This window comes from Tursiops truncatus, chromosome 7, assembly GCF_011762595.2.
Source record: "Tursiops truncatus isolate mTurTru1 chromosome 7, mTurTru1.mat.Y, whole genome shotgun sequence".
NCBI classification, from domain to species: domain Eukaryota; kingdom Metazoa; phylum Chordata; class Mammalia; order Artiodactyla; family Delphinidae; genus Tursiops; species Tursiops truncatus.
The window spans coordinates 56,038,189-56,059,371 of record NC_047040.1 but is presented as its reverse complement, the minus strand read 5'-3'; the positions used below and the strand labels follow the sequence as shown (position 1 = coordinate 56,059,371).

The 21,183-nt window shown below is 38.3% G+C and overlaps 2 long non-coding RNA genes across 2 annotated transcripts in view; one reads left to right on the top strand and one right to left on the bottom strand.

Annotated features, from left to right (window-relative positions):
• Positions 1 to 21,183, bottom strand: part of LOC109547817 (uncharacterized) — a 276,566-nt gene that overhangs the window by 21,578 nt on the left and 233,805 nt on the right. The gene's annotated exons all lie outside the window — the stretch shown is intronic.
• LOC141279172 (uncharacterized) overlaps positions 1 to 21,183 on the top strand; it is a 46,611-nt gene that overhangs the window by 5,124 nt on the left and 20,304 nt on the right. The window contains exon 2 of the long non-coding RNA XR_012333063.1: positions 78 to 121. This is a non-coding gene — a long non-coding RNA (uncharacterized lncRNA). The remainder of the gene's footprint in view (positions 1 to 77; positions 122 to 21,183) is intronic.

Here is a 21,183-nt window from a genome sequence, read left to right as displayed (position 1 = left end):
CTGTCCATGGATGTTTCATTCAATCTGCTTTGGAAACAACCTTCATGATGGTCTCATCCAACCCCCTCCTTTTACAGATGAGGAAACAAGGTGACATGGCCTCTCTGGTGTCTTTCATAAGGTAAATGTTCTCCTTACAAATATAAATGTGACATGTTATGTTGAAAAAAATTCATGATTTACTCATCTGAATGAAAATACATACCAATTATCTCTACCCTTAGGTTGATTTGTCAAGAACCTCAGTCAACAAACTCTATAAAATTGTTTATTTATACCCCTCCTTATTCCAATTTGAGGCAGATAGCCAACCAATTTACTGCAGTGACACTGGTCACAGCACAGACTGTGAAAATTAATTTTTGCAGGTGAAGTTACAAAACTTCACAAAGCACTTGAATAACATGGCTACATGCCAAAGTATCTATGAGTGAAATCTGTTTCAATACATAGATAGTACCACTAACTTTTCATTACCATAGTTGAAAAATTATGGCTTGAGAAACGATTCTTGTCAGGTAATAACAAATTCATCCACCTGCTTGAAAGAAGCTCCTCCTCATGTAAGGGAAAAGGATATTGTCCTAGCTAGCTATTGATTTTTAAAATCCTAGCTGGATAACTTGAAAATAAAAAACAGTTCAAAAAATCAGTCCAGGTCAAGTCTAAAATAGTATTTAAATCAGTCTGGATCTCATCACACATTTTTAATCAGCTAAGACTTTAAGTTAGTCTTCTTGGTAATAATTATTATCCCTAATTAATAATAATTAGTGTTAGGAGATGAGCTTTCCTTGTTCATACAGAAAATATTTATCGAGCACCCACTGAATGCCAGATACTGGTCTGAGCATGAGGACACAGAGTTGAATAAGGCTAGCTCTCAGTAGTAGGTGGTAAGAGTTCTTTGTCATGTGGAATAAGGAGTTCAAGAAAGAGGTGTTCTCTGATTCCATACTTGATGTTCTCCCCTTGTCTCTTTTACCATATTTTTACCACCATTTTTGCCTGCTTATATATTTATACCTTGCTTTGCTATAGAAAGGATTTTAAGTGAACCATAAATTTGATTCTGAGCTTCCAGAACAAAAAAGGAAACATAATCAGCCAAGTGATTCCATGTCTGGAAGATTAAAACAAAACAAAGCAAAACAAAAAGCAGATGTGCAAAATAAGCACAATGACACATCATGTTGAGAACAGAGAGAATTTCCCCAGGTCCTTAGAAACAAAACCTTGACGATGTGATAAACAACATCTCCTTAACACAATTGCTGTAAATACACCACTGTGTTTTGTAGGGCTAGAACTATAAAGCTTTTCAGAGTCCATGACCATACACCAAAGTGCAATTTAATAAACACAATTCTGCAGGAGAACCAAACAATGCCTTTCCCGAAATATTGTTTTCTGTCAACGTATAGATATTGAAGAGTCATAAAAAACAAAACTATTGTTAAACTACCCATACAATACCTAATTTTGAATAATGTACCTTCCTAGTCTACCCTGAAGGTCACTCAGGTGCCAATATTTACACCTACATAAATAGATGACTTGGCTTACTCTCCAATCCATCTATCTATATATCTGTTTGTATCTGTAATGTTTACTCTGTAAGTGAGATAACGTAGAAGACCTTTTATCAAAATGTTAATTCTGGTTTTAATCTGTGGATCTCAAACTGTTTGGGCTTGGACCATTCCTAACTTATCCAAACTAGGTCATCTGTATTGGAGGAGGAGGAGGAAGAGAAAGAGGAGGGGGAGAGAGAGAGGAAGAAGGAGAAGGAGGGGGATGACAAGGACAAGGACAAGGACAAAGGACAAGGAGGAAGATGAGGAGAGGAGGAGAAAGAATATGATGAGGTAATCCTGGATCTAGCTGATCCAAAGGTGGCATTAAGTTATTAAAAATCACATTAAGTAGGAAGGGCTGGGACACACCCCTGCTTTACCTCCACTGAGGTCATCAAAAGGCCCTAAACTGAATTCATGTTGCTTAATCCATATACAGAATCAAAGCAAGAGAAGGGCTTAACAAAATCCCACCATGAATGTAACTTACTCTAATAGATGACTCTGTGGAGTGGTGAAACTCATAGCAGAGGTCACAGAGGAATAGCATTAAAGCCCACTTCCTCCTCATGCTCTTTGTGACTTTTCAAAAAGGAAACTGGCTTGTATTTGACTTACAACATTTACAAGTCTATATTCTGGAAGAGTCCAGAGTCAAAGCAGCTTGAGAGTTACAAAGTTTAAGGTAGTTGAATAAGGAAGAGTGAGTTTCTTAGGTACCACCAGAAACTGGCCTTCACTTGCAACCAATATATCTGATCAGGGGTTAATATCCAAAATATACAAAGAACTCAACATCAAAAAACAACAACCTGATTTTAAAATGGGCAGAAAAATGAAATTAGAACTTTCTTTAACACCATACACAAAAATAAACTCAAAATGCATTAAAGACCTAGATGTAAGACTGGATACTATAAAACTCAGAGGAAAACATAGGCAGAACACTCTTTGACATACATCACAGCAATATCTTTTTCAATCCATCTCCTAGAGTAATAGAAATAAAATCTAAAATAAATAAATGGGACTTAATTAAACTCAAAAGCTTTTGCACAGCAAAGTAAACCATAAATAAAATGAAAAGACAACCCACAGAATGGGAGATAATATTTGCAAACGATGCCAAGAAGGGATTAATCTCCAAAATTTACAAACAGCTCATGCAGCTCAATATCAAAAAACCCCCAAACAACCCAATTAAGAAATGAGCAGAAGATCTAAACAGACATTTCTCCAAAGAAGACATACAGATGACCAAGATGCTCAACACTGCTTATTACTAGGGAAATGCAAATCAAAACTACAATGAGATATCACCTCACACCAGTCAGAATGGCCATCGTCAAAAAGTCTACAAACAATAAATGCTGGGGAGAGTGTGAAGAAAAGGAAACCCTCCTACACTATTGGTGGGAATATAAATTGGTACAGCCACTATAGAGAACATTATGAAGGTTGCTTAAAAAACTAAAAATAGAGCTACTATATGATCCAGCAATCCCACTCCTGGGCATATATCCAGAGAAAAACATGGTTCGAAAGGATACACACACCCCAATGTTCATTGCAGCACTGTTTACAATAGTCAAGACAGGGAAGCAACTGAAATGTCCATCGACAAATGAATGGGTAAAGAAGATGTGGTACATATACACAAAGGAATATTACTCAGCCATTAAAAAGAGTGAAACAATGACATTTGCAGCAACATGGATGAACCTGGAGATTATCATGAAGTAAGTCAGACAGAGAAAGACAAATATCATATGATACCACTTATAAGTGAAATCTAAAAAAAAAATGATACAAACGAACTTACTACAAAACAGAAACAGACTCACAGACTTAGAGAATGAACTTATGGTTACCGGGATGGGGGGTGGGTGGGGGAAGGATAGATTGGGAGTTTGAGATTGACATATACACGCTGCTATATTTATAATAGATAACCAACAAGGACCTACTGTATAGCACAGGGAACTCTGCTCAGTATTCTCTAATAATTTATACAGGAAAAGAATTTGGCAAAGAATAGATACTTGTATATGTATAACTGAATCACTTTGCTCTAAACCTGAAACTAACACACTGTTAATCAATGGTACTCCAATATAAAATAAAAATTAAAAATAAAAAAACAAATAAAATGGGCAGAGGACCTGAATAGACAGTTCTCCAAAGAAGACATACAGATAGCCAACAGATACATGAAAAGATGCTTAACATCACTAATCATCAGGGAAATGCAAATCAAAACCACAGTGACATACCACCTGACACCTGTGAGAATCAACAGAAAGACAGCAAATACAAGAATATGGAGAAAAGGGCACCCTCATGTACTGTTGGTGGGACTGTAAATTCATGTAGCCCTTATGGAAGACAGTTTTGAGGTTCCTCAAAAAATTAAAAACAGAACTTACCATATGATCCAGCAACTTCACTTCTGGATATTTACCCAAAGAAATCAAAAATATTAATTTGAAAAGATATACGCACACCACTTTTTTTGTAGCATTATTTATAATAGCCAAAATATGGAAACAACCTAAATGTCCATTAATAGATGAATGGATAAAGAATACGTGGTATATATATACACATACATGTATATACATATATATACACACAATGGAGTATTACTTAACCATAAATAAAAATGAAACCTTGCCATTGTGACAACATGAATGAACCTAGAGGGTATTATGCTAAGGGAAATAAGTCAGACAGAAAAAGACAAACACCGTATGATCTCCTATGTGGAATCTAAAAAAAAAAAAACACCAAACAAATAAAATAAAATGAAAACAGACTCATAGATACAGAGAACAAACAGGTAGTTGCCACAGGGAAGGGATGAGGGGTGTGGGAGAAATAGGTGAAGGGAATTAAGATGTACAAGCCTCCAGTTATAAAATAAATAAGCTACTGGGATGTAATATACAGGAATATGGTCTGTAATATTGTAATAACCCTTATGGGGACAGATGGTTACTTACACTTATTGTGGTGACTATTTCATAATGTATACAAATGTCAAATCACTATGCAGTACACCTGAAACTAGTGTAATATTGTACATCAACTACATCTCAATTTAAAATAAAGGAAAAAAAGATGTGTTAGAACCACTCACCTTAAACTATTTCTGTGTATTGTATTCATCCTTATCAGTGTCAAAGTACCATGTTTCAAGATCAATCAATTGGCATACTTTTTGGAACTGTGTGTTATTTACAAGCCTGCTGCTCTATAGAGCAGAGGAAGGAGGGTTATGTGTCTTGAAATACATGAAAAAAGAATGCATTAGTATATAGAGGGGAAAAAGTCCATTTAAGGGCCCACCACAATGAGGCCTTATGTCATCACTGTGTTCAGATATTTTTCAGCCCTTTCTATTTTCCTCGTATTCCTTCTTTCTCCCACTGAAGCAAACATTTGTTTATAGAAAGTTTGAATTAGGATGCCTTGGATCTCCACATGTTCTAATGTATAAAGAAGAGTATGTACTGTATATAATGTCTCAGACTTGAAACCAAGAAAAGGGTGTGGCTCATGATAAGTGGGGGCTGGGGTAGCAGAAAAGCAAAGCTGTTAAGAAAGCAGCTGCCTTCAGTATGATCAGATAGTGGTTCTCAGCCTCAACTGCATGTTAGAATCATCTGAGGAGCTTTTTAAACTCTTGATGTCCTGGTTGCACCCAAGACTTCTGAGATCAAATTCTCTAGACACAGGACCCAAGCATCAGTAGTTTTTAAAGTTCCTAGGTGATTCCAAAGTGCATCCAGAATTAAGAACCATGAAGAAATATGTCCATATGTTCACACAAATTATGTATGCTTAATTTTTACTTCTAGAGAGAATATGGATATTCTTCATACTGTGGTACAATCCATCACCCAACCTTTCTTACTACAAATCCTCCTGTAGCCAGGGAAGGAATTAGGGTACAAAAAGGGGAACTCCCTTAATGGAAACAGAGATACTTGAAGGTATGTTGTAAGCAACCACGTTGCTGAATATTATACTGGGCACAAGTATAGCACAGCTTTCCTAGAAGGGGCCACAATCAAATGGGGGAAAGTGATGTTTCTGGACTTGAATATTGTTGAATTTACAAGGTATAGACTCTGAAAACTAGTTGGCTTCTCCTTGATACTAGGCTGCAGTATTAGTAGTGCTAATTAATACATGTTATCTAATCTCACAAATTGAAGCATCTCATTAGGCCTGAATGACTGAGTTATTTCCTACAGATTAGGTTGCTTATTTAATCTTTTTCTCCACTCAAAAACCTCTATATTAAAACATCAATATATTTACTAAATACTAGTTAATTATATTTGCCTATTAAGCATAGGAAATAAATACAATTTGAAGCAAGATTTAAAGAAATTAAACACCAGAAGCAAGAAGAACTACAATCCTGCAGCATGTGGAACAAAAATCACATTCACAGAAAGATAGACAAAATGAAAAGGCAGAGGACTATACACCAGATGAAAGAACAAGATAAAACCCCAGAAAAACACCTAAATGAAGTGGAGATAGGCAATCTTCCAGATGAAGAATTCAGAATAATGATAGTGAAGATGATCCAGGGCCTCGGAAAAAGAATGGAGGCAAAGATCGAGAAGACCCAAGAAGTGTTGAACAAAGACCTAGAAGAATTAAAGAATAATCACCTAGAAGAATTAAAGATCACACAAAGAGAGGTGAACAATACAATAACTGAAATGAAAAATACACTAGAAGGAATCAATAGCAGAATAACTGAGGCAGAAGAATGGGTAAGTGAGCTGGAAGACAGATGGTGGAATTCACTGCCATGGAACAGAATAAATAAAAAAGAATGAAAAGAAATGCAGATGGCCTAAGAGACCTCTGGGATAATATTAAACACACCAACATTTGCATTATAGGGGTTCCAGAAGGAGAAGAAAGAGAGAAAGTACCCGAGAAAACATTTGAAGAGATTATAGTCGAAAACTTCCCTAACATGGGAAAGGAAATAGCCACCCAAGTCCAGGATATGCAGAGAGTCCCAGGAAGGATAAACCCAAGGAGAAACACACCGAGTCACATAGTAATCAAATTGACAAAACTTAAAGACAAAGAAAAACTATTAAAAGCAACAAGGGAAAAATGACAAATAACACACAAGGAAACTCCCATAAGGTTTACAGCTGATTTCTCAGCAGAAACTCTACAAGCCAGAAGGGAGTGGCATGATATACTTAAAGTGATGAAAGGGAAGAACCTACAACCAAGATTACTCTGCCAGGCAAGGATAACATTCAGATTTGATGGAGAAATCAAAAGCTTTATAGACAAGCAAAAGCTAAGAGAACTCACCACCACCAAACCAGCTCTATAACAAATGCTAAAGACACTTCTCTAAATGGGAAACACAAGAGAAGAAAAGGACCTACAAAAACAAACCCAAAACAATTAAGAAAATGGTAATAGGAACATACATATTGATAATTACCTTAAATGTGAATGGATTAAATGCTCTAACCAAAAGACACAGGCTCGCTGAACGGATACATAAACAAGACCCATTAATATGCTGTCTACAAGACACCCACTTCAGACCTAAGGACACATACAGACTGAAAGTGAGGGGATGGAAAAAGGTATTCCATGCAAATGGAAATCAAAAGAAAGCCGGAGTAGCAGATAAAATAGACTTTAAAATAAAGAACATTACAAGAGACAAGGAAGGACACTACATAATGATCAAGGGACCAATCCAAGAAGAAGATATAACAATTATAATATATACGCACCCAACATAGGAGTACCTCAATACATAAAGCAACTGTTAACAACTCTAAAAGAGGAACTGGACAGTAACACAATAATAGCTGGGGACTTTAACACCTCACTTACACCAATGGACAGATCATCCAAATGGAAAATTAATAAGGAAACACAAGCTTTAAATGACACAACAGACCAGATAGATTTAATTGATATTTATAAACATTCCATCCAAAAACACCATATTACACTTTCTTCTCAAGTGCACATGAAACATTTTCCAGGATTGATCACATCTTGGGTCACAAATCACGCCTTGATAAATTCGAGAAAATTGAAATCATATCAAACATCTTTTTCAACCAAAATGCTATGACATTAGAAATAAATTACAGGGAAAAAAATGTAAAAAACCACAAACACATGGAGGCTAAACAATACATTACTAAATACGTTACTAATCACTGAAGAAATCAAAGAGGAAATCAAAAAATACCTAGAGACAAATGACAATGAAAACATGATGATCCAAAACCTATGGGAGGCAGCAAAAGCAGTTCTAAGAGGAAAGTTTATAGCAATATAATCTTACCTCAGAAAACAAGAAAAATCTCAAAAAAACAATCTAACCTTACACCTAAACGAACTGGAGAAAGAAGAACAAACAAAATCCAAAGTTAGTAGAAGGAAAGAAATCATAAAGATCAGAGCAGAAATAAATGAAATAGAAACAAAACAATAGCAAAGATCAATAAAACTAAAAGATGGTTCTTTGAGAAGATAACCAAAATTGATAAACCGTTAGCCAGACTCATCAAAAAAAAGATGGAAAGGACTCAAACCAATAAAATTAGAAATGAAAAAGGAGAAGTTACAACAGACACCACAGAAATACAAAGCATCCTAAGAGACTACTACAAGCAACTCTATGCCAATAAAATGGACAACCTGTAAGAAATGGACAAAACCTTAGAAAGCTATAACCTTCCAAGACTGAACCAGGAAGAAGTAGAAAATATGAATAGACAAATCACAAGTAATGAAATTGAAACTGTGATTTAAAATCTTCCAACAAACAGAAGCCCAGGACCAGATGGCTTCACAGGTGAATTCTATCAAACATTTAGAGAAGAGCTAACACCCATCCTTCTCAAATTCTTCCAAAATATTGCAGAGGAAGGAACACTCCCAAACTCATTCTAAAAGGCCACCATCACCCTGATACCAAAACCAGACAAAGATACTACAAAAAAACAAAATTACTGACCAATATCACTGATGAATATAGATGCAAAAATCCTCAACAAAATCTAGCAAACAGAATCCAACAACGCATTAAAAGGATCATACACCATGATCAAGTGGGATGTATCCCAGGGATGCAAGGATTCTTCAAATCACTCAATGTGATACGCCATATCAACAAACTGAAGAGTAAAAACAATATGATCATCTCAATAGATGCAGAAAAAGCTTTTGACAAAATTCAACACCCATTTATGATAAAAACTCTCCAGAAAGTGGGCATAGAGGGAACCTACCTCAACATAATAAGGGCTATATACAACAAACCCACAGCAAACATCATTCTCAGTGTTGAAAAATTGAAAGCATTTCCTCTAAGACCAGGAATAAGGAAAGGATGTACACTCTCACCACTATTATTCAACATAGTTTTGTAAGTCCTAGCCACGGCAATCAGAGAAGAAAAAGAAATAAAAGGAATACAAATTGGAAAAGAAGAAGTAAAACTGTCACTGTTCACAGATGACATGATACTATACATAGAGAATCCTAAAGATGCCAGCAGAAAACTACTAGAGCTAGTCAATGAATTTGGTAAAGTTGCAGGATACAAAATTAATGCACAGAAATCTCTTGCATTCCTATACACTAACAACGAAAGATCAGAAAGAGAAATTAAGGAAACAATACCATTTACCGTGACAACAAAAAGAATAAAATACCTAGGAATAAACCTACTTAAGAAAGCAAAAGACCTTTACTCAATAAAATATAAAACACTGATGAAAGAAATCAAAGATGACACAAACAGATGGAGAAATATACCATGTTCCTGGATTGGAAGACTCAATATTGTGAAAATGACTATACTACCCAAAGCAATCTACAGATTCAATGCAATCCCTATCAAATTACCAATGGCATTCTTCACAGAATTAGAACAAAAAATTTTACAATTTTATGGAAACACAAAAGACCCCGAATAGCTAAAGCAACCCTGAGAAAGAAAAACGAAGCTGGAGGAATCAGGCTCCCGGACTTCAGACTATACTACAAAACTACAGTAATCAAGATAGTATGGTACTGGCACAAAAACAGAAATATAGATCAATAGTACAGGACAGAAAGCCCAGAGATAAACCCATGCACCTATGGTCACCTAATCTATGACAAAGGCGGCAAGAATATACAACGGAGAAAAGACAGCCTCTTCAATAAGTGGTGCAGGGAAAACTGGACAGCTACATGTAAAAGAATGAAATTAGAACACTCCCTAACACCATACACAAAAATAAGCTCAAAATGGATTAAAGACCAGACACTATAAAACTCTTAGAGGAAAACATAGGAAGAACACTCTTTGACATAAATCACAGCAAGATCTTTTTTGACTCATCTCCTAGAGAAATGGAAATAAAAACAAAAATAAACAAATGGGACCTAATGAAACTTAAAAGCTTTTGCACAGCAAAGGAAACTATAAATAAGAGAGAAAGACAACCCTCAGAATGGGAGAAAATATTTGCAAACGAACCAACCAACAAAGGATTAATCTCCAGAATATATAAACAGCTCATGCAGCTCAATATTAAAAAAACAAACAACCCAATCAAAAAATACACAGAAGACATAAACAGAGATTTCTCCAAAGAAGACATACAGATGGCCAAGAGGCACATGAAAAGCTGCTCAACATCACTAATTATTTGAGAAATGCAAATCAAAACTACAATGAAGTATCACCTCACACCGGTCAGAATGGCCATCATCAGAAAATCTACAAACAACAAACGATGGAGAGGGTGTGGAGAAAAGGGAATCCTCTTGCACTGTTGGTGGGAATGTTAATTGATACAGCCACTATGGAGAACAGTATGGAGGTTCCTTAAAAAACTAAAAATAGAATTACCATATGACCCAGCAATCCCACTACTGGGCATATACCCTGAGAAAACCATAATTCAAAAAGACACATGTACCCCAATGTTCACTGCAGCACAATTTACAATAGCCAGGTCATGGAAGCAACCTAAATGCCCATCGACAGACGAATGGATAAAGAAGATGTGGTACATACATATACAGTGGAATATTAGCTGTAAAAAGGAACGAAATTGGGTCATTTGTAGAGATGTGGATGGACCTAGAGACTGTCATACAGAGTGAAGTAAGAAAGAGAAAAACAAATATCGTATATTAACACATTTATGTGGAATCTAGAAAAATGGTACAGATGAACCAGTTTGCAAGGCAGAAATAGAGATACAGATATAGAGGACAAATGTATTGACATCAAGCGGGGAAAACAGGAGCCCAGGGACTAAGATGAAGTGGGAGATTGGGATTGACATATATATACTGATACGTATAAAATAGATAACTCATAAGAACCTGCTGTATAAAAAATAAATAAAATTAAATTTAAAAAAAAACAACAAAAAAAGAAAGAAATTAAACACCTTGAGACATCTTGGCAGTTGCTCCCTAATCAGTGTACACTATGTTATTTAGACTCTTCTTGATTTCCTTTAGCCCTTGTATTACCTCTCAGACCCAGAAGAGAGCTTATTAACTCTGTTTTAGATTCAATAATATTAGAACTCACAGAATTTAAGTCCCCATAAGGGGACTTAGAGATGATCCAATTCAGCCTTCTCTCAGCTCCAGGCACTGCCACCTTCACATCTTGGGCAACAGATTTGCCAGGACTTACTGTACCATGACAAGGAAATGCTCATTGCCAGAAGGGGAATGTTTCCTCCCCTCTGTGCTATACTATGGGAGTGGAGCCCAAACCTGGGTTGGTAGTCCAAAAATTATTTCAAAATTTAGTGAAATAGTTCTTTTGGCCTACCCTTTTACTCTCAGGGTATATATCCATTTCCTAGGTTGGGATCAGTTCAGGTAACAGCAGTTATGCTATATCCAGAACTTCTTGCTCTCTGAATTCAACCTATGAACTCACTGCTAAATCTACCTGCTCATGTTCAGCTTCTTCTCCTTATAATGAACTACCCCTCAGGGTATCTGTTCTTCTCTTTGTGGTGTGGAATCACTGGGTTGCTCCAATCAGCCAGAAATACCTATATATGCATGAATCCTAATCACTGAAACTGTTTGAGTTAATTTTCCAGAAAAAAATTAGTTTGTGCTATTAGACACCTGAACATAGAAGGAAGAAAGACACAGTGTGACATGGTTCTATCATTAAATCTCATTTAATCATTAAATCTCAGTTTGGGCCTTCCAAGTAGATCTCTATATGCACTGCTGTTGATGACAGAGATTAAGAACTAGATTCTAGTACTTAAGCCTTCTGGGCTGTGCTCTTTTCACTACCGTCCACCAGCTACTGCTTATATTCAGTCTGACAATGATTCAAAGGAGCCCAGCTCTGAGTCAAAAGGCTCTGGATTTTGTACGAGACTTCTTAGATTTCTCAGACCTTTTCTATGGATATGCCTGCTCCACACTCCTCCTTCCCTTCTGGGGGAATTCCTAAGCTTGCATGCTGTCTCTCAATCCTGCCTAGATACTGACAGCCTCCGGTTTGCTTTCCCCAGGGCAGTGTTGAATGCTCATGTTTGTGTGCCTTCTCCCAATCCCTCAGACTCAGGTTGGCTTTCTGCACATGCTCACTAGTCATCTGCAAAGTCTCGCCCTTGCTGCCCTCGGGGACATGCACAGGGAGTTGGTCACAGGGTGGGGGCAGAGGATGGGGTGATGCACTCAGAGCATTGGAGGTGCCTGTAGGCCAGTTGGAGGGATCCCCAGCAGCTCATAGGCAGACTTCCTGATGCAGTCTATGAAGTAGTTAGTAGGATCCGTGTCCCTTTGATGCCCTCTGAGAGCGCTGGCTGCGGTTCTTCCAGCCCCTCCTGCTCTCCCGTGCAGCAGGCCCCAGTATCCTGGATGGGGCAAGAAAGAAGTGGACCTCTTTGAAATCACCCCACATAACTGGGGAACCCAGATGCTCACACACATGCTCTCACTTTCCCTCTTGGGAGAAGTGTGGGCCATGAAGGTCTCTCTTGGCTTTGAGCTGTGCTGTCTTGGGAGAAGGGAGATGTAGGTAAAATAAAGCTGTTCCTCTTACCCTCTTCAGTGCATCCAATGTCAGATTTTTTTTCTTCAGCAGTATGCTGGAACATCTCCAGTAAACCCCCAGACTTCCACAAAGGCACTCTCACCCATGGGAGTTTGTCAAAATCAGTGTTTTGGGGGGGAAAGACAGCAGAAAACACGTATTCCACCATTTTGTTGATGTCACTCTCCTACCCTCTGTTCTTTCCCTGCCCCTTTTTCTCAGTGAATGTGAGCAGTGTGGTACAATGAAAGGACACCAGAATACCAGGGCTCAAGCCCCACCTCTGCTTCCTACTGGTTACCTTACCTCTGGAAAGTTGTAGCAAGTGGCCTTTCTAAGCCTCCTAGTTGATTAAACACATGATAAATACACATTCTCCCTTCCAATGGGTTTTGAAGATTCATTGAGATACTATATTTGAAAGTGTTTTGTAAACTGCAGAACATTATTTAGCTATGAAAGGATATTTTATTGAAAGCACTTTTTTTCACTGTCTAAGTCTCAGAACAACTAGGTGGTACTTTGGGTCTTCTGATCTCTTAGAATATATTTTGAGAAGAACTGCTTTAAACAGACTAATACAGAGAGGAACAACTTTGATAGGTAAGTGGAATCCATATACTGCCATGGGGAAACCACAGGTCTCAGAGTCTGATGTTTCCTGTGGGCTCCAGCCTCATCACCACCCATGTGAGAGCAGGCTTGGTACTTGGCCCACTGAGCTTGTAAACTCAGGTTAATGATCCCCAACCTGAAGAAGCCTTGTGATGATTAGTAATGAATCACATACAAGGGCACCTGGCATGCAGCAGGTGCTCGATAAGTGAGAACTCTTACTATTTTACAGAGAAAGGAAACGATAAACTGGATGGAACTACATGAATCCTGTCCATAATATTATCTCTCACAGGGAGATGTGGAATAAGGAGGTTTAGTCTGAACCCATCTAGACAGGTTTAGTTACTAGAGTGCCACGTTACCTTCAGGAGTCTATCTCAACAACATTTGGTTAGGAGAGGGGGTATTACCTCATTCTCATTTTACAGGAGAGAAAAATCAAGTAGTTATATTAGTTAGTGGAACATTAGAACAGGACAGGAATCAAGGTCTTCTGATCATCATAGCTCTCATTTTCTCCACAGCCCCCTCCCACTTACCCTATAAGGCAGCTCCAGGACAAGCACTCCCAAAGCATAAATAGCATCCTCACAAAATGCCAGCACCAGAGGGAAGTGCAGAGGGATGCTACCTATCAACTTTGGGAATTAAGTTGTAGTTGGAAAAAATTATCCAGAGAAATCTTAAATAGGGCATATCCCTCCCCAAGCCTTGAAACAAACCATTCTAAAAATGCCAAATTTTGGTATCAATCTAGAAAGCAGGAAGGCCCTGCCACAAGATGGGTAATTACTATGTCTTCTCTGTGGTCTTCCAGCACCCCTGGCCCATGTATTACCAAAATCTGGGCTATCTTAAGAAGCCCCCCAAATCTAACGTCATCCTAGACAAGGCTTTAAGGATCTCTGAACTCCAAGAACCCTGCTGGTTTGGATTATCCAAGGCTTGGGGAAGTAGGAAAAAGAAATATGGGAGAGGATAAAAAAAATTATTAATGGCCTAGGGGGGCAAAAGATATCAACTAAATGTCACTGCATGTTTGGTCTTCTGAACCCCAGAACCAACTTAGGATTTAAGCATACAGGTCATAGGCCCAAAGGGCCGGCAGTATATACCTTAAGTCATGTACTCCCCTAGCCTGACAGTTGGAAAAAAGTCACAACTATAACCACTGGCAAAGCTAGGAACATCTGAAACCAGCTCCATTTCCCCATCTCTCCAGTACCTCCCACACACTTTAAAAGCTGCCACTCTCCTTTGAAAAAACCATTGCTGAGAAGTGCCCTAGAAATTCAAAATGAACTTAAACAATGAGAAGGTGCTCTAAATTCTGGCTGATTTACCAATTAATTAAGGAAATATACATATATGTGTGTGTGTGTGTGTGTATATATATATATATATATATATATATGTATAATATATGTATATAACAGAAAACTTCTTTAAACAAAGACATTTCAATGGAAATTTGGACTAACTCTGAATTTTTCAATAGGACATCGAATATTTTGTGGCTATTCCATATGTCATGATTTCACAGTTGCCCTACATCTTTTCCCAACAACTTTTTCCACCCTCTAACTGTCTCCATTAGGTAGGCCAACATGACTAATCTCGAACTTTGAAGTAGGAGGAAGGTGGTCATCTATATCGCAATATTTATTTGTTCCAGACTTCTGAAACAAATATCGACTTGAAAGATCTTTACGCTTTTTCTTAGGAAACTGGTGAAGTTATTGGATTGGGCTGGGAATATGCCTTCTCCAAAAACTGCAATTTATACTGAAAATACCTCAGGAAATACAAAGTCCTTGAGAGTATACCATTGCATTTTTTTCCCTGCCTTCATTGCAGGCATGTAAACCATGAATTATTGATGTTCTGTGAATCTCCCTAGGCTCTAACAATTTTGCATCCCATCATATCATCAGTCTAGTAGATAGATATGAGGGTAGAACCTCCCCCTGGAATTTATTCCTCCTTCATGAATAAAGAGCAGCCAGGGCAGGAAAGATGACCTACTCTAGTGCCCATGATCAACCTTCCAGACCTGATCTTGTTCCTTCTCCTGGGGATGTCCATAGAGAACTGGAATCATTGGGCTGGGTGGGGCAAAGGCTGTTGTACTGGGGGAGGGGATAAAGTAGGGGGAGGGGGAGGGATGAGGCTGAGAGCTGAGGGGCAGAGCAGGAGATTCTCTCAAATGCTGAGGATGTGGAGAAGGGAGTCTGCAGCCTGTTTCACTTCATGACAGTTCACCCACAGAAATTCATCACTTCCTGTATTCCAACCTCAAATTCAGCACACCATGGACATTTGGCCACACAGGTACCATGACAGGTTTCTTTGTCAGGGTTACACATCATAAGCACACAGGCCAGAAATAGGAAACCCCCAAAGTCAGAAGTTCCTTGACAGTGGGCTTCTTACAAACCTCAGTCTTCCCCTTGGGTCATCCACTTGAGAGGAGCATGTGAACATTCTGTGTCCCAAATCCTAGTCCTACCTTCCACTTTTCTTTCACTCTGGTCTGGGTCACCTCATGAAGAAAACAACTTATAGCTCAGCAGTGCATTTCTGAGTTTCCCTTATTTATTTGGTTCTCAAACACAAAAGCCCAGATCCAGAGATGGCACTATAAACCCCCTTAAACACAAAAATAAAACTTGGTATTTCCATAAGGCCACAAAGAAAAGGCATTGGGCCTGACTTAGCTATTCCCCTGAGTTCTCTCCAGAAGTCAGGGGTAAGGAAAGCTATGTTTCCCAGCATGGACACAGCATACACCTTTATGACTGCAAGAGGATGTTTTTATTTGCACTACATTATACCCATAAATTCCATCCACTCAGCGAGTCAAATTATTGCTGGCCTCCAAAATACATTAAGTTTGGGTTTAAATCAGTCACTTTGGAAGATATACTACAGCCCACTTCCTAGCCATATTTCAGTAATATATTCATCCTGCAAATGTTCTTTAAAATGCATTGTTTGTGGAGTTGTCTTCCTTCAGTCAGCCATGCGAAGATGTAAGGAATATAAGCTCTAATTTGCAGTTTCTTTGTGTGTGTGATTGCTCATGATCCTTACTCATGGAGCTAATGGGTGCCAAAACGCTTTCATGCTATGAAGAAAAAGAGCTCGCTGAATCTGAATCAAATTAGAATTAGTGGTATAATGGTAAACAGCAATGGGAAAATATAGAGCCCTGGGCAGTTTATGTTAGATTTTGGTAACAGCAGACAAGCTTTTCCTGAAGATAGTGGGAGGGGGAAAGCCAAGGAATTATTTGGGATGCTTAAAGGTGTATGACAAGATTAAGGTATGCTTAATGGCAATGCTCAGAATTTCCTCCCCTTACCTAGAATTCCTATTTTACAAAGCGTTACACATTTGAGTTCCTCATCAATTGTCATTCAAATAATTTCAACAAGATGAACTGGTTCAGAGAGTGCAAAAGCTAGATCGATTATCATTTTTAAGCGGCTGAGAAAGAGAAATATAAGATTTCCATGGTTCCCTTGGGAAAGAAAGCCTGTTTTCTCTGAACTTCCCTTTATCAAGTTGCTCTGTGCTTGAAGGAGTGGAGATGGGCACCATGACAGGGGTGGGCAGGGGGAGGTGTGCACCACAGGACCTACAGACACTCAGCGTTTCTCCGAGCTGAGTAAGGGAACTTGGGCATTTCAAGCCTGGGAGAAGCAGGACATTCAGACAGTTTTGCACCTGCCACTACTGTTTATGCCCATCTTATTTCAAAAGACTGGTTTTTAAAGATAAAAGCTGCTAACACCTCACCAAGAAAGAAGACACGACAGACACGCTCTAGGAAGCATCTTTAAAATAATATGGCATGGGGGCTTCCCTGGTGGCGCAGTGGTTGAGAGTCCGCCTGCTGATGCCGGGGACAGGGGTTCGTGCCCCGGTCCAGGAGGATCCCACATGCCGCGGAGCAGCTGGGCGCATGAGCCATGGCCGCTAAGCCTGATATATATATATATATATATATATATATATATATATATATATATATATATATGGCATGGATGGTTCTTTGTCTTTCTCGGAAATCAAGCACATGTGTTTTTCCTTTTCAAGGCTATTTGTGAGGCAATTTCCCATCTATGTTCACAAGCCTACCATAATTAATATCTGGTCAATATTAAGATATGAATTTCCCATAACCCAAATGCCAGGGGCAATTGATATGTATAATATTCCACATTCTTTGATAATCAAAATATTTCACATAGAGTTGGAGACTGTCATATTTAATCTCAAGGTATAATAATGCTAATAACAATTACCATTTTTGAGCACTTACATGCCAAGAACCTTGCTGGGTACTTTATACAACTATCAACCTTATGATAGACTATTTCCATTTGGCACTGAGGAGACTGAGGATAGAGAGGTTAAATAGCTGGCTAGAGACCACAGAGTTAGTAAGAAGCAGAGCTAGAATTTAACCTTGGGTATTACTCACTCTAGAAGCTCACTCTAGAGCTTCTTCAATTACTACTCATGTCTATCACCATGATTACTGTATACTGGGGACCAGGGGTTTGCTGGAACCACTTGTGTCAGCTTGGAAGAGCTGATTGTTAAATCTTCAGGAAGTCTGTGAGCTGGTTGTTGTCATGTTGGTGGCTTGAAATTGGCCATGGTGGGAATATTTACACAATGTAAATAGGCAAATAGAACAAATAAGGGCTTTTTTAAAAAAAGGAATGAGAGCACCAGTTTTCAAACATTTATCAACACATCACTGCCAAGGAAGAACATTTCCAAGTACCATAGAATTATTTGGCACTTTCTTCCCCTCCATATTATTGTCTCCAAAATGCTTAATGTGACAAAGTTAGCAATAAAGCAGGACTATACCCTGAAAAATGGTGGCAGCCTCTAGGCTAGGTGTGCCCTACACAGTCTCAGTTTTAATGCCCAGTCTGACCTGCTTCTTCCATTTCTCTTCAGCCAATTTCTTCCCTCACACTGCCTGTAAACCACAAGGTGAATGGCAGAGCAAATGAAGACATTTGATACAGTTGTTTCAATGAAAAATTCTGTAAGCCAAATTCAGTTCTTGGACTCAAAATTAATAACCTCAGCCTAACGCATCAATTAGTTCCTTCTCAAATCTTTCTTTCCTTCAGGTAAATATAATGTAAATCCAAGGAAAGATATATTCTGAACACAGAGCACATCCCTTTATGTCCACAACCTGATTTCCACTGGGGAGAGTCACGCTCAATATTTTTTATTATTATACAATTAACATTGATTGAGTGTTAATAGTGAGCTTATATATAACACAGGGACCATTACTATACCTGGTTTCTTGGCAGACTGTAGGAACAGCATGTTTTTGATATCTTGGATGGCACCAAGCTTGCTATAATTTCCCAGTGAAGTCAGTTGTTCCTAATTTCCTGAACATCTGTGTGTCAAATTCATTAAATGGCTAATGAATCCAGACATATAAGGTTTATAAAAATATTTATATCTGACATTAACAAAATGGCACCCCTGCTTTGTTGCTCTAAGTGACACCCTTAAGACAATCGAGTTTTTGTCACTGACTGGAACTTAGCAGAAGAAAGGAAATGACTGAAATCAGTACCTCATGTTTCTACCATGGAAAGGAAGGATAGAGAAGCCAAGGCTGACAGTAGTTGGTGAATAAAGAACAAAGAAGAGGGGACTAGGAGCCGGGGTGCAGGCAAAGTCAGAAGATGTCCATATTCCATAAAGTTATTTACATGAAGATCCCAGCAAACCTGGACTGAAGCTTCACTAGGGGTACAGCATTATATGGGTGTAATCAGTGATTACACATGTGCCCTCCCATGCTCTGACTACCACCACCAGCCAGGTCTGAGGGTCTCTAGGCTTATAAAATTTAATAATTATAATGCTCTTTTCCTAGAAGTTTAAATATTCTAGCAAACACTTCAGAGACACTATCTGCATGAACACTGAACTAAGAGTCAAATGCTGGGGTTCTCCTCTAAACACTGACATTCCCTGACTAGGTAACCTTGCACCTGTTATTGGATTTCTCTGCTGCCTCAGGCTCTTCTATCCCCATGCATCAAGAGTGGGCTGTGGATTAGATTTCAAGCCCCTTCCAAGTCTAAAAGTTTTAGGCTTGTTCTACCAAGGCAAGCAGAAGGCTTGGAATTAATGTTTGCCAATAGAACTTTAGCCCAAAGCTTTAAAACACTGCTCATTTTTTAGTTTGCACAGTCTAAGGAAAGGGCTTCATCAGAGCCTACCAGGAGAAACCTGCAACTTCATATCCTCTCTACAGACACCTTTTCTCTTCCCACTGGAAGTCAAGTTTGCAAAGCAAGGGCAAATTTGGTCAGAAAGAGAAAACCAGGAATTCAGAGATCCAGGAGCTCGAAAACATCTTTCCCTGATTCACAGAGGAGCAATGCTTGCCAAGAGCATTGAGTTAGGTGGGGAGATTGTGCAGCACATTGCCTAATGAGGGGACCTGTAACCCTTAGGAGAGAGACAGGACCTACTAAACGGCCTTATTTACCGCCAGGACCACCCAATGCAGAAAGAGTTCAGGAAAAGACTTCCAAATTGCATTTGCTTAAGCAAAACTGTCTCACAAATCAAAAGTATACCTGTGCTAATAATAAATGCTGGAGAGGGTGTGGAGAGAAGGGAGCCCTCCTACACTGTTGGTGGGAATGTAAATTGATACAGCCACTATGGAGAATAGTATGGAGATTCCTTAAAAAACTAAAAACAGAGTTGCCATATGATCCAGAAATCCCACTCCTGGGCATATACCTGGAGAAAACTCTAATTCGAAAAGATACATGCACCCCAATGTTCATAGCAACATTATTCACAACTGCCAAGATATGGAAGCAATCTAAGTGTCCATTGACAGACGAATGGATAAAGAAGATGTGGTACATATATAAAATGGAATATTACTCAGCCATAAAAAATGAAATAAGGCCATTTGCAACAATGTGTATGCACCTAGAGATTTTCATACTAAGTCAGACAGAGAAAGACAAATATCATATGATGTCACTTATATGTGGAATCTAAAAGAAATAATATGAATGAACTTATTTACAAAACAGAAACAGACTCAGAGACATAGAAAACAAATTTACCAAAGGGAAAAGGCGAGGGAGATAAATTAGTATCCTGGGTTTAAGAGATACACTCTACTTTACATAAAATAGATAAACAACAAGGAACTTGTAATAACCTATAATGGAAAAGAAATCTGAAAAATTATATATATATATATATATATGAATCACTTTGCTGTACACCAGAAACTGAGACAACATTGTAAATCAACTATACTACAATTTTTTAAAAAGTATACCTATGCTGATTTGCTGCTTAATTCTGTTAAGTACTGAACCCTCGGAAAATGCTCTTCAGTTATTTTTTATCTTAAGTTATGAAATGGTGAAAGAATTTCCATAGAGAAAGTAAAAGAGAGATGGAAGACAGCAGAAGCAAGAAGAACTACAATCCTGCAGCCTGTGGAACAAAAACAACATTCACAGAAAGACAGATAAGATGAAAAGGCAGAGGGCTATGTACCACATGAAGGAACAAGATAAAACCACAGAAAAACAATTAAGTGAAGGGGAGATGGGCAACCCTCCAGAAAAACAATTCAGAATAATGATAGTGAAGATGATCCAGGACCTCAGAAAAAGAATGGAGGCAAAGATCAAGAAGATGCAAGAAATGTTTAACAAAGATCTAGAAGAATTAAAGAACAAACAGAGATAAACAATACAATAAGTGAAAGGAGAAATACACTAGAAGGAATCAATAGCAGAATAACTGAGGCAGAAGAATGGATAAGTGACCTGGAAGTCAGAATGG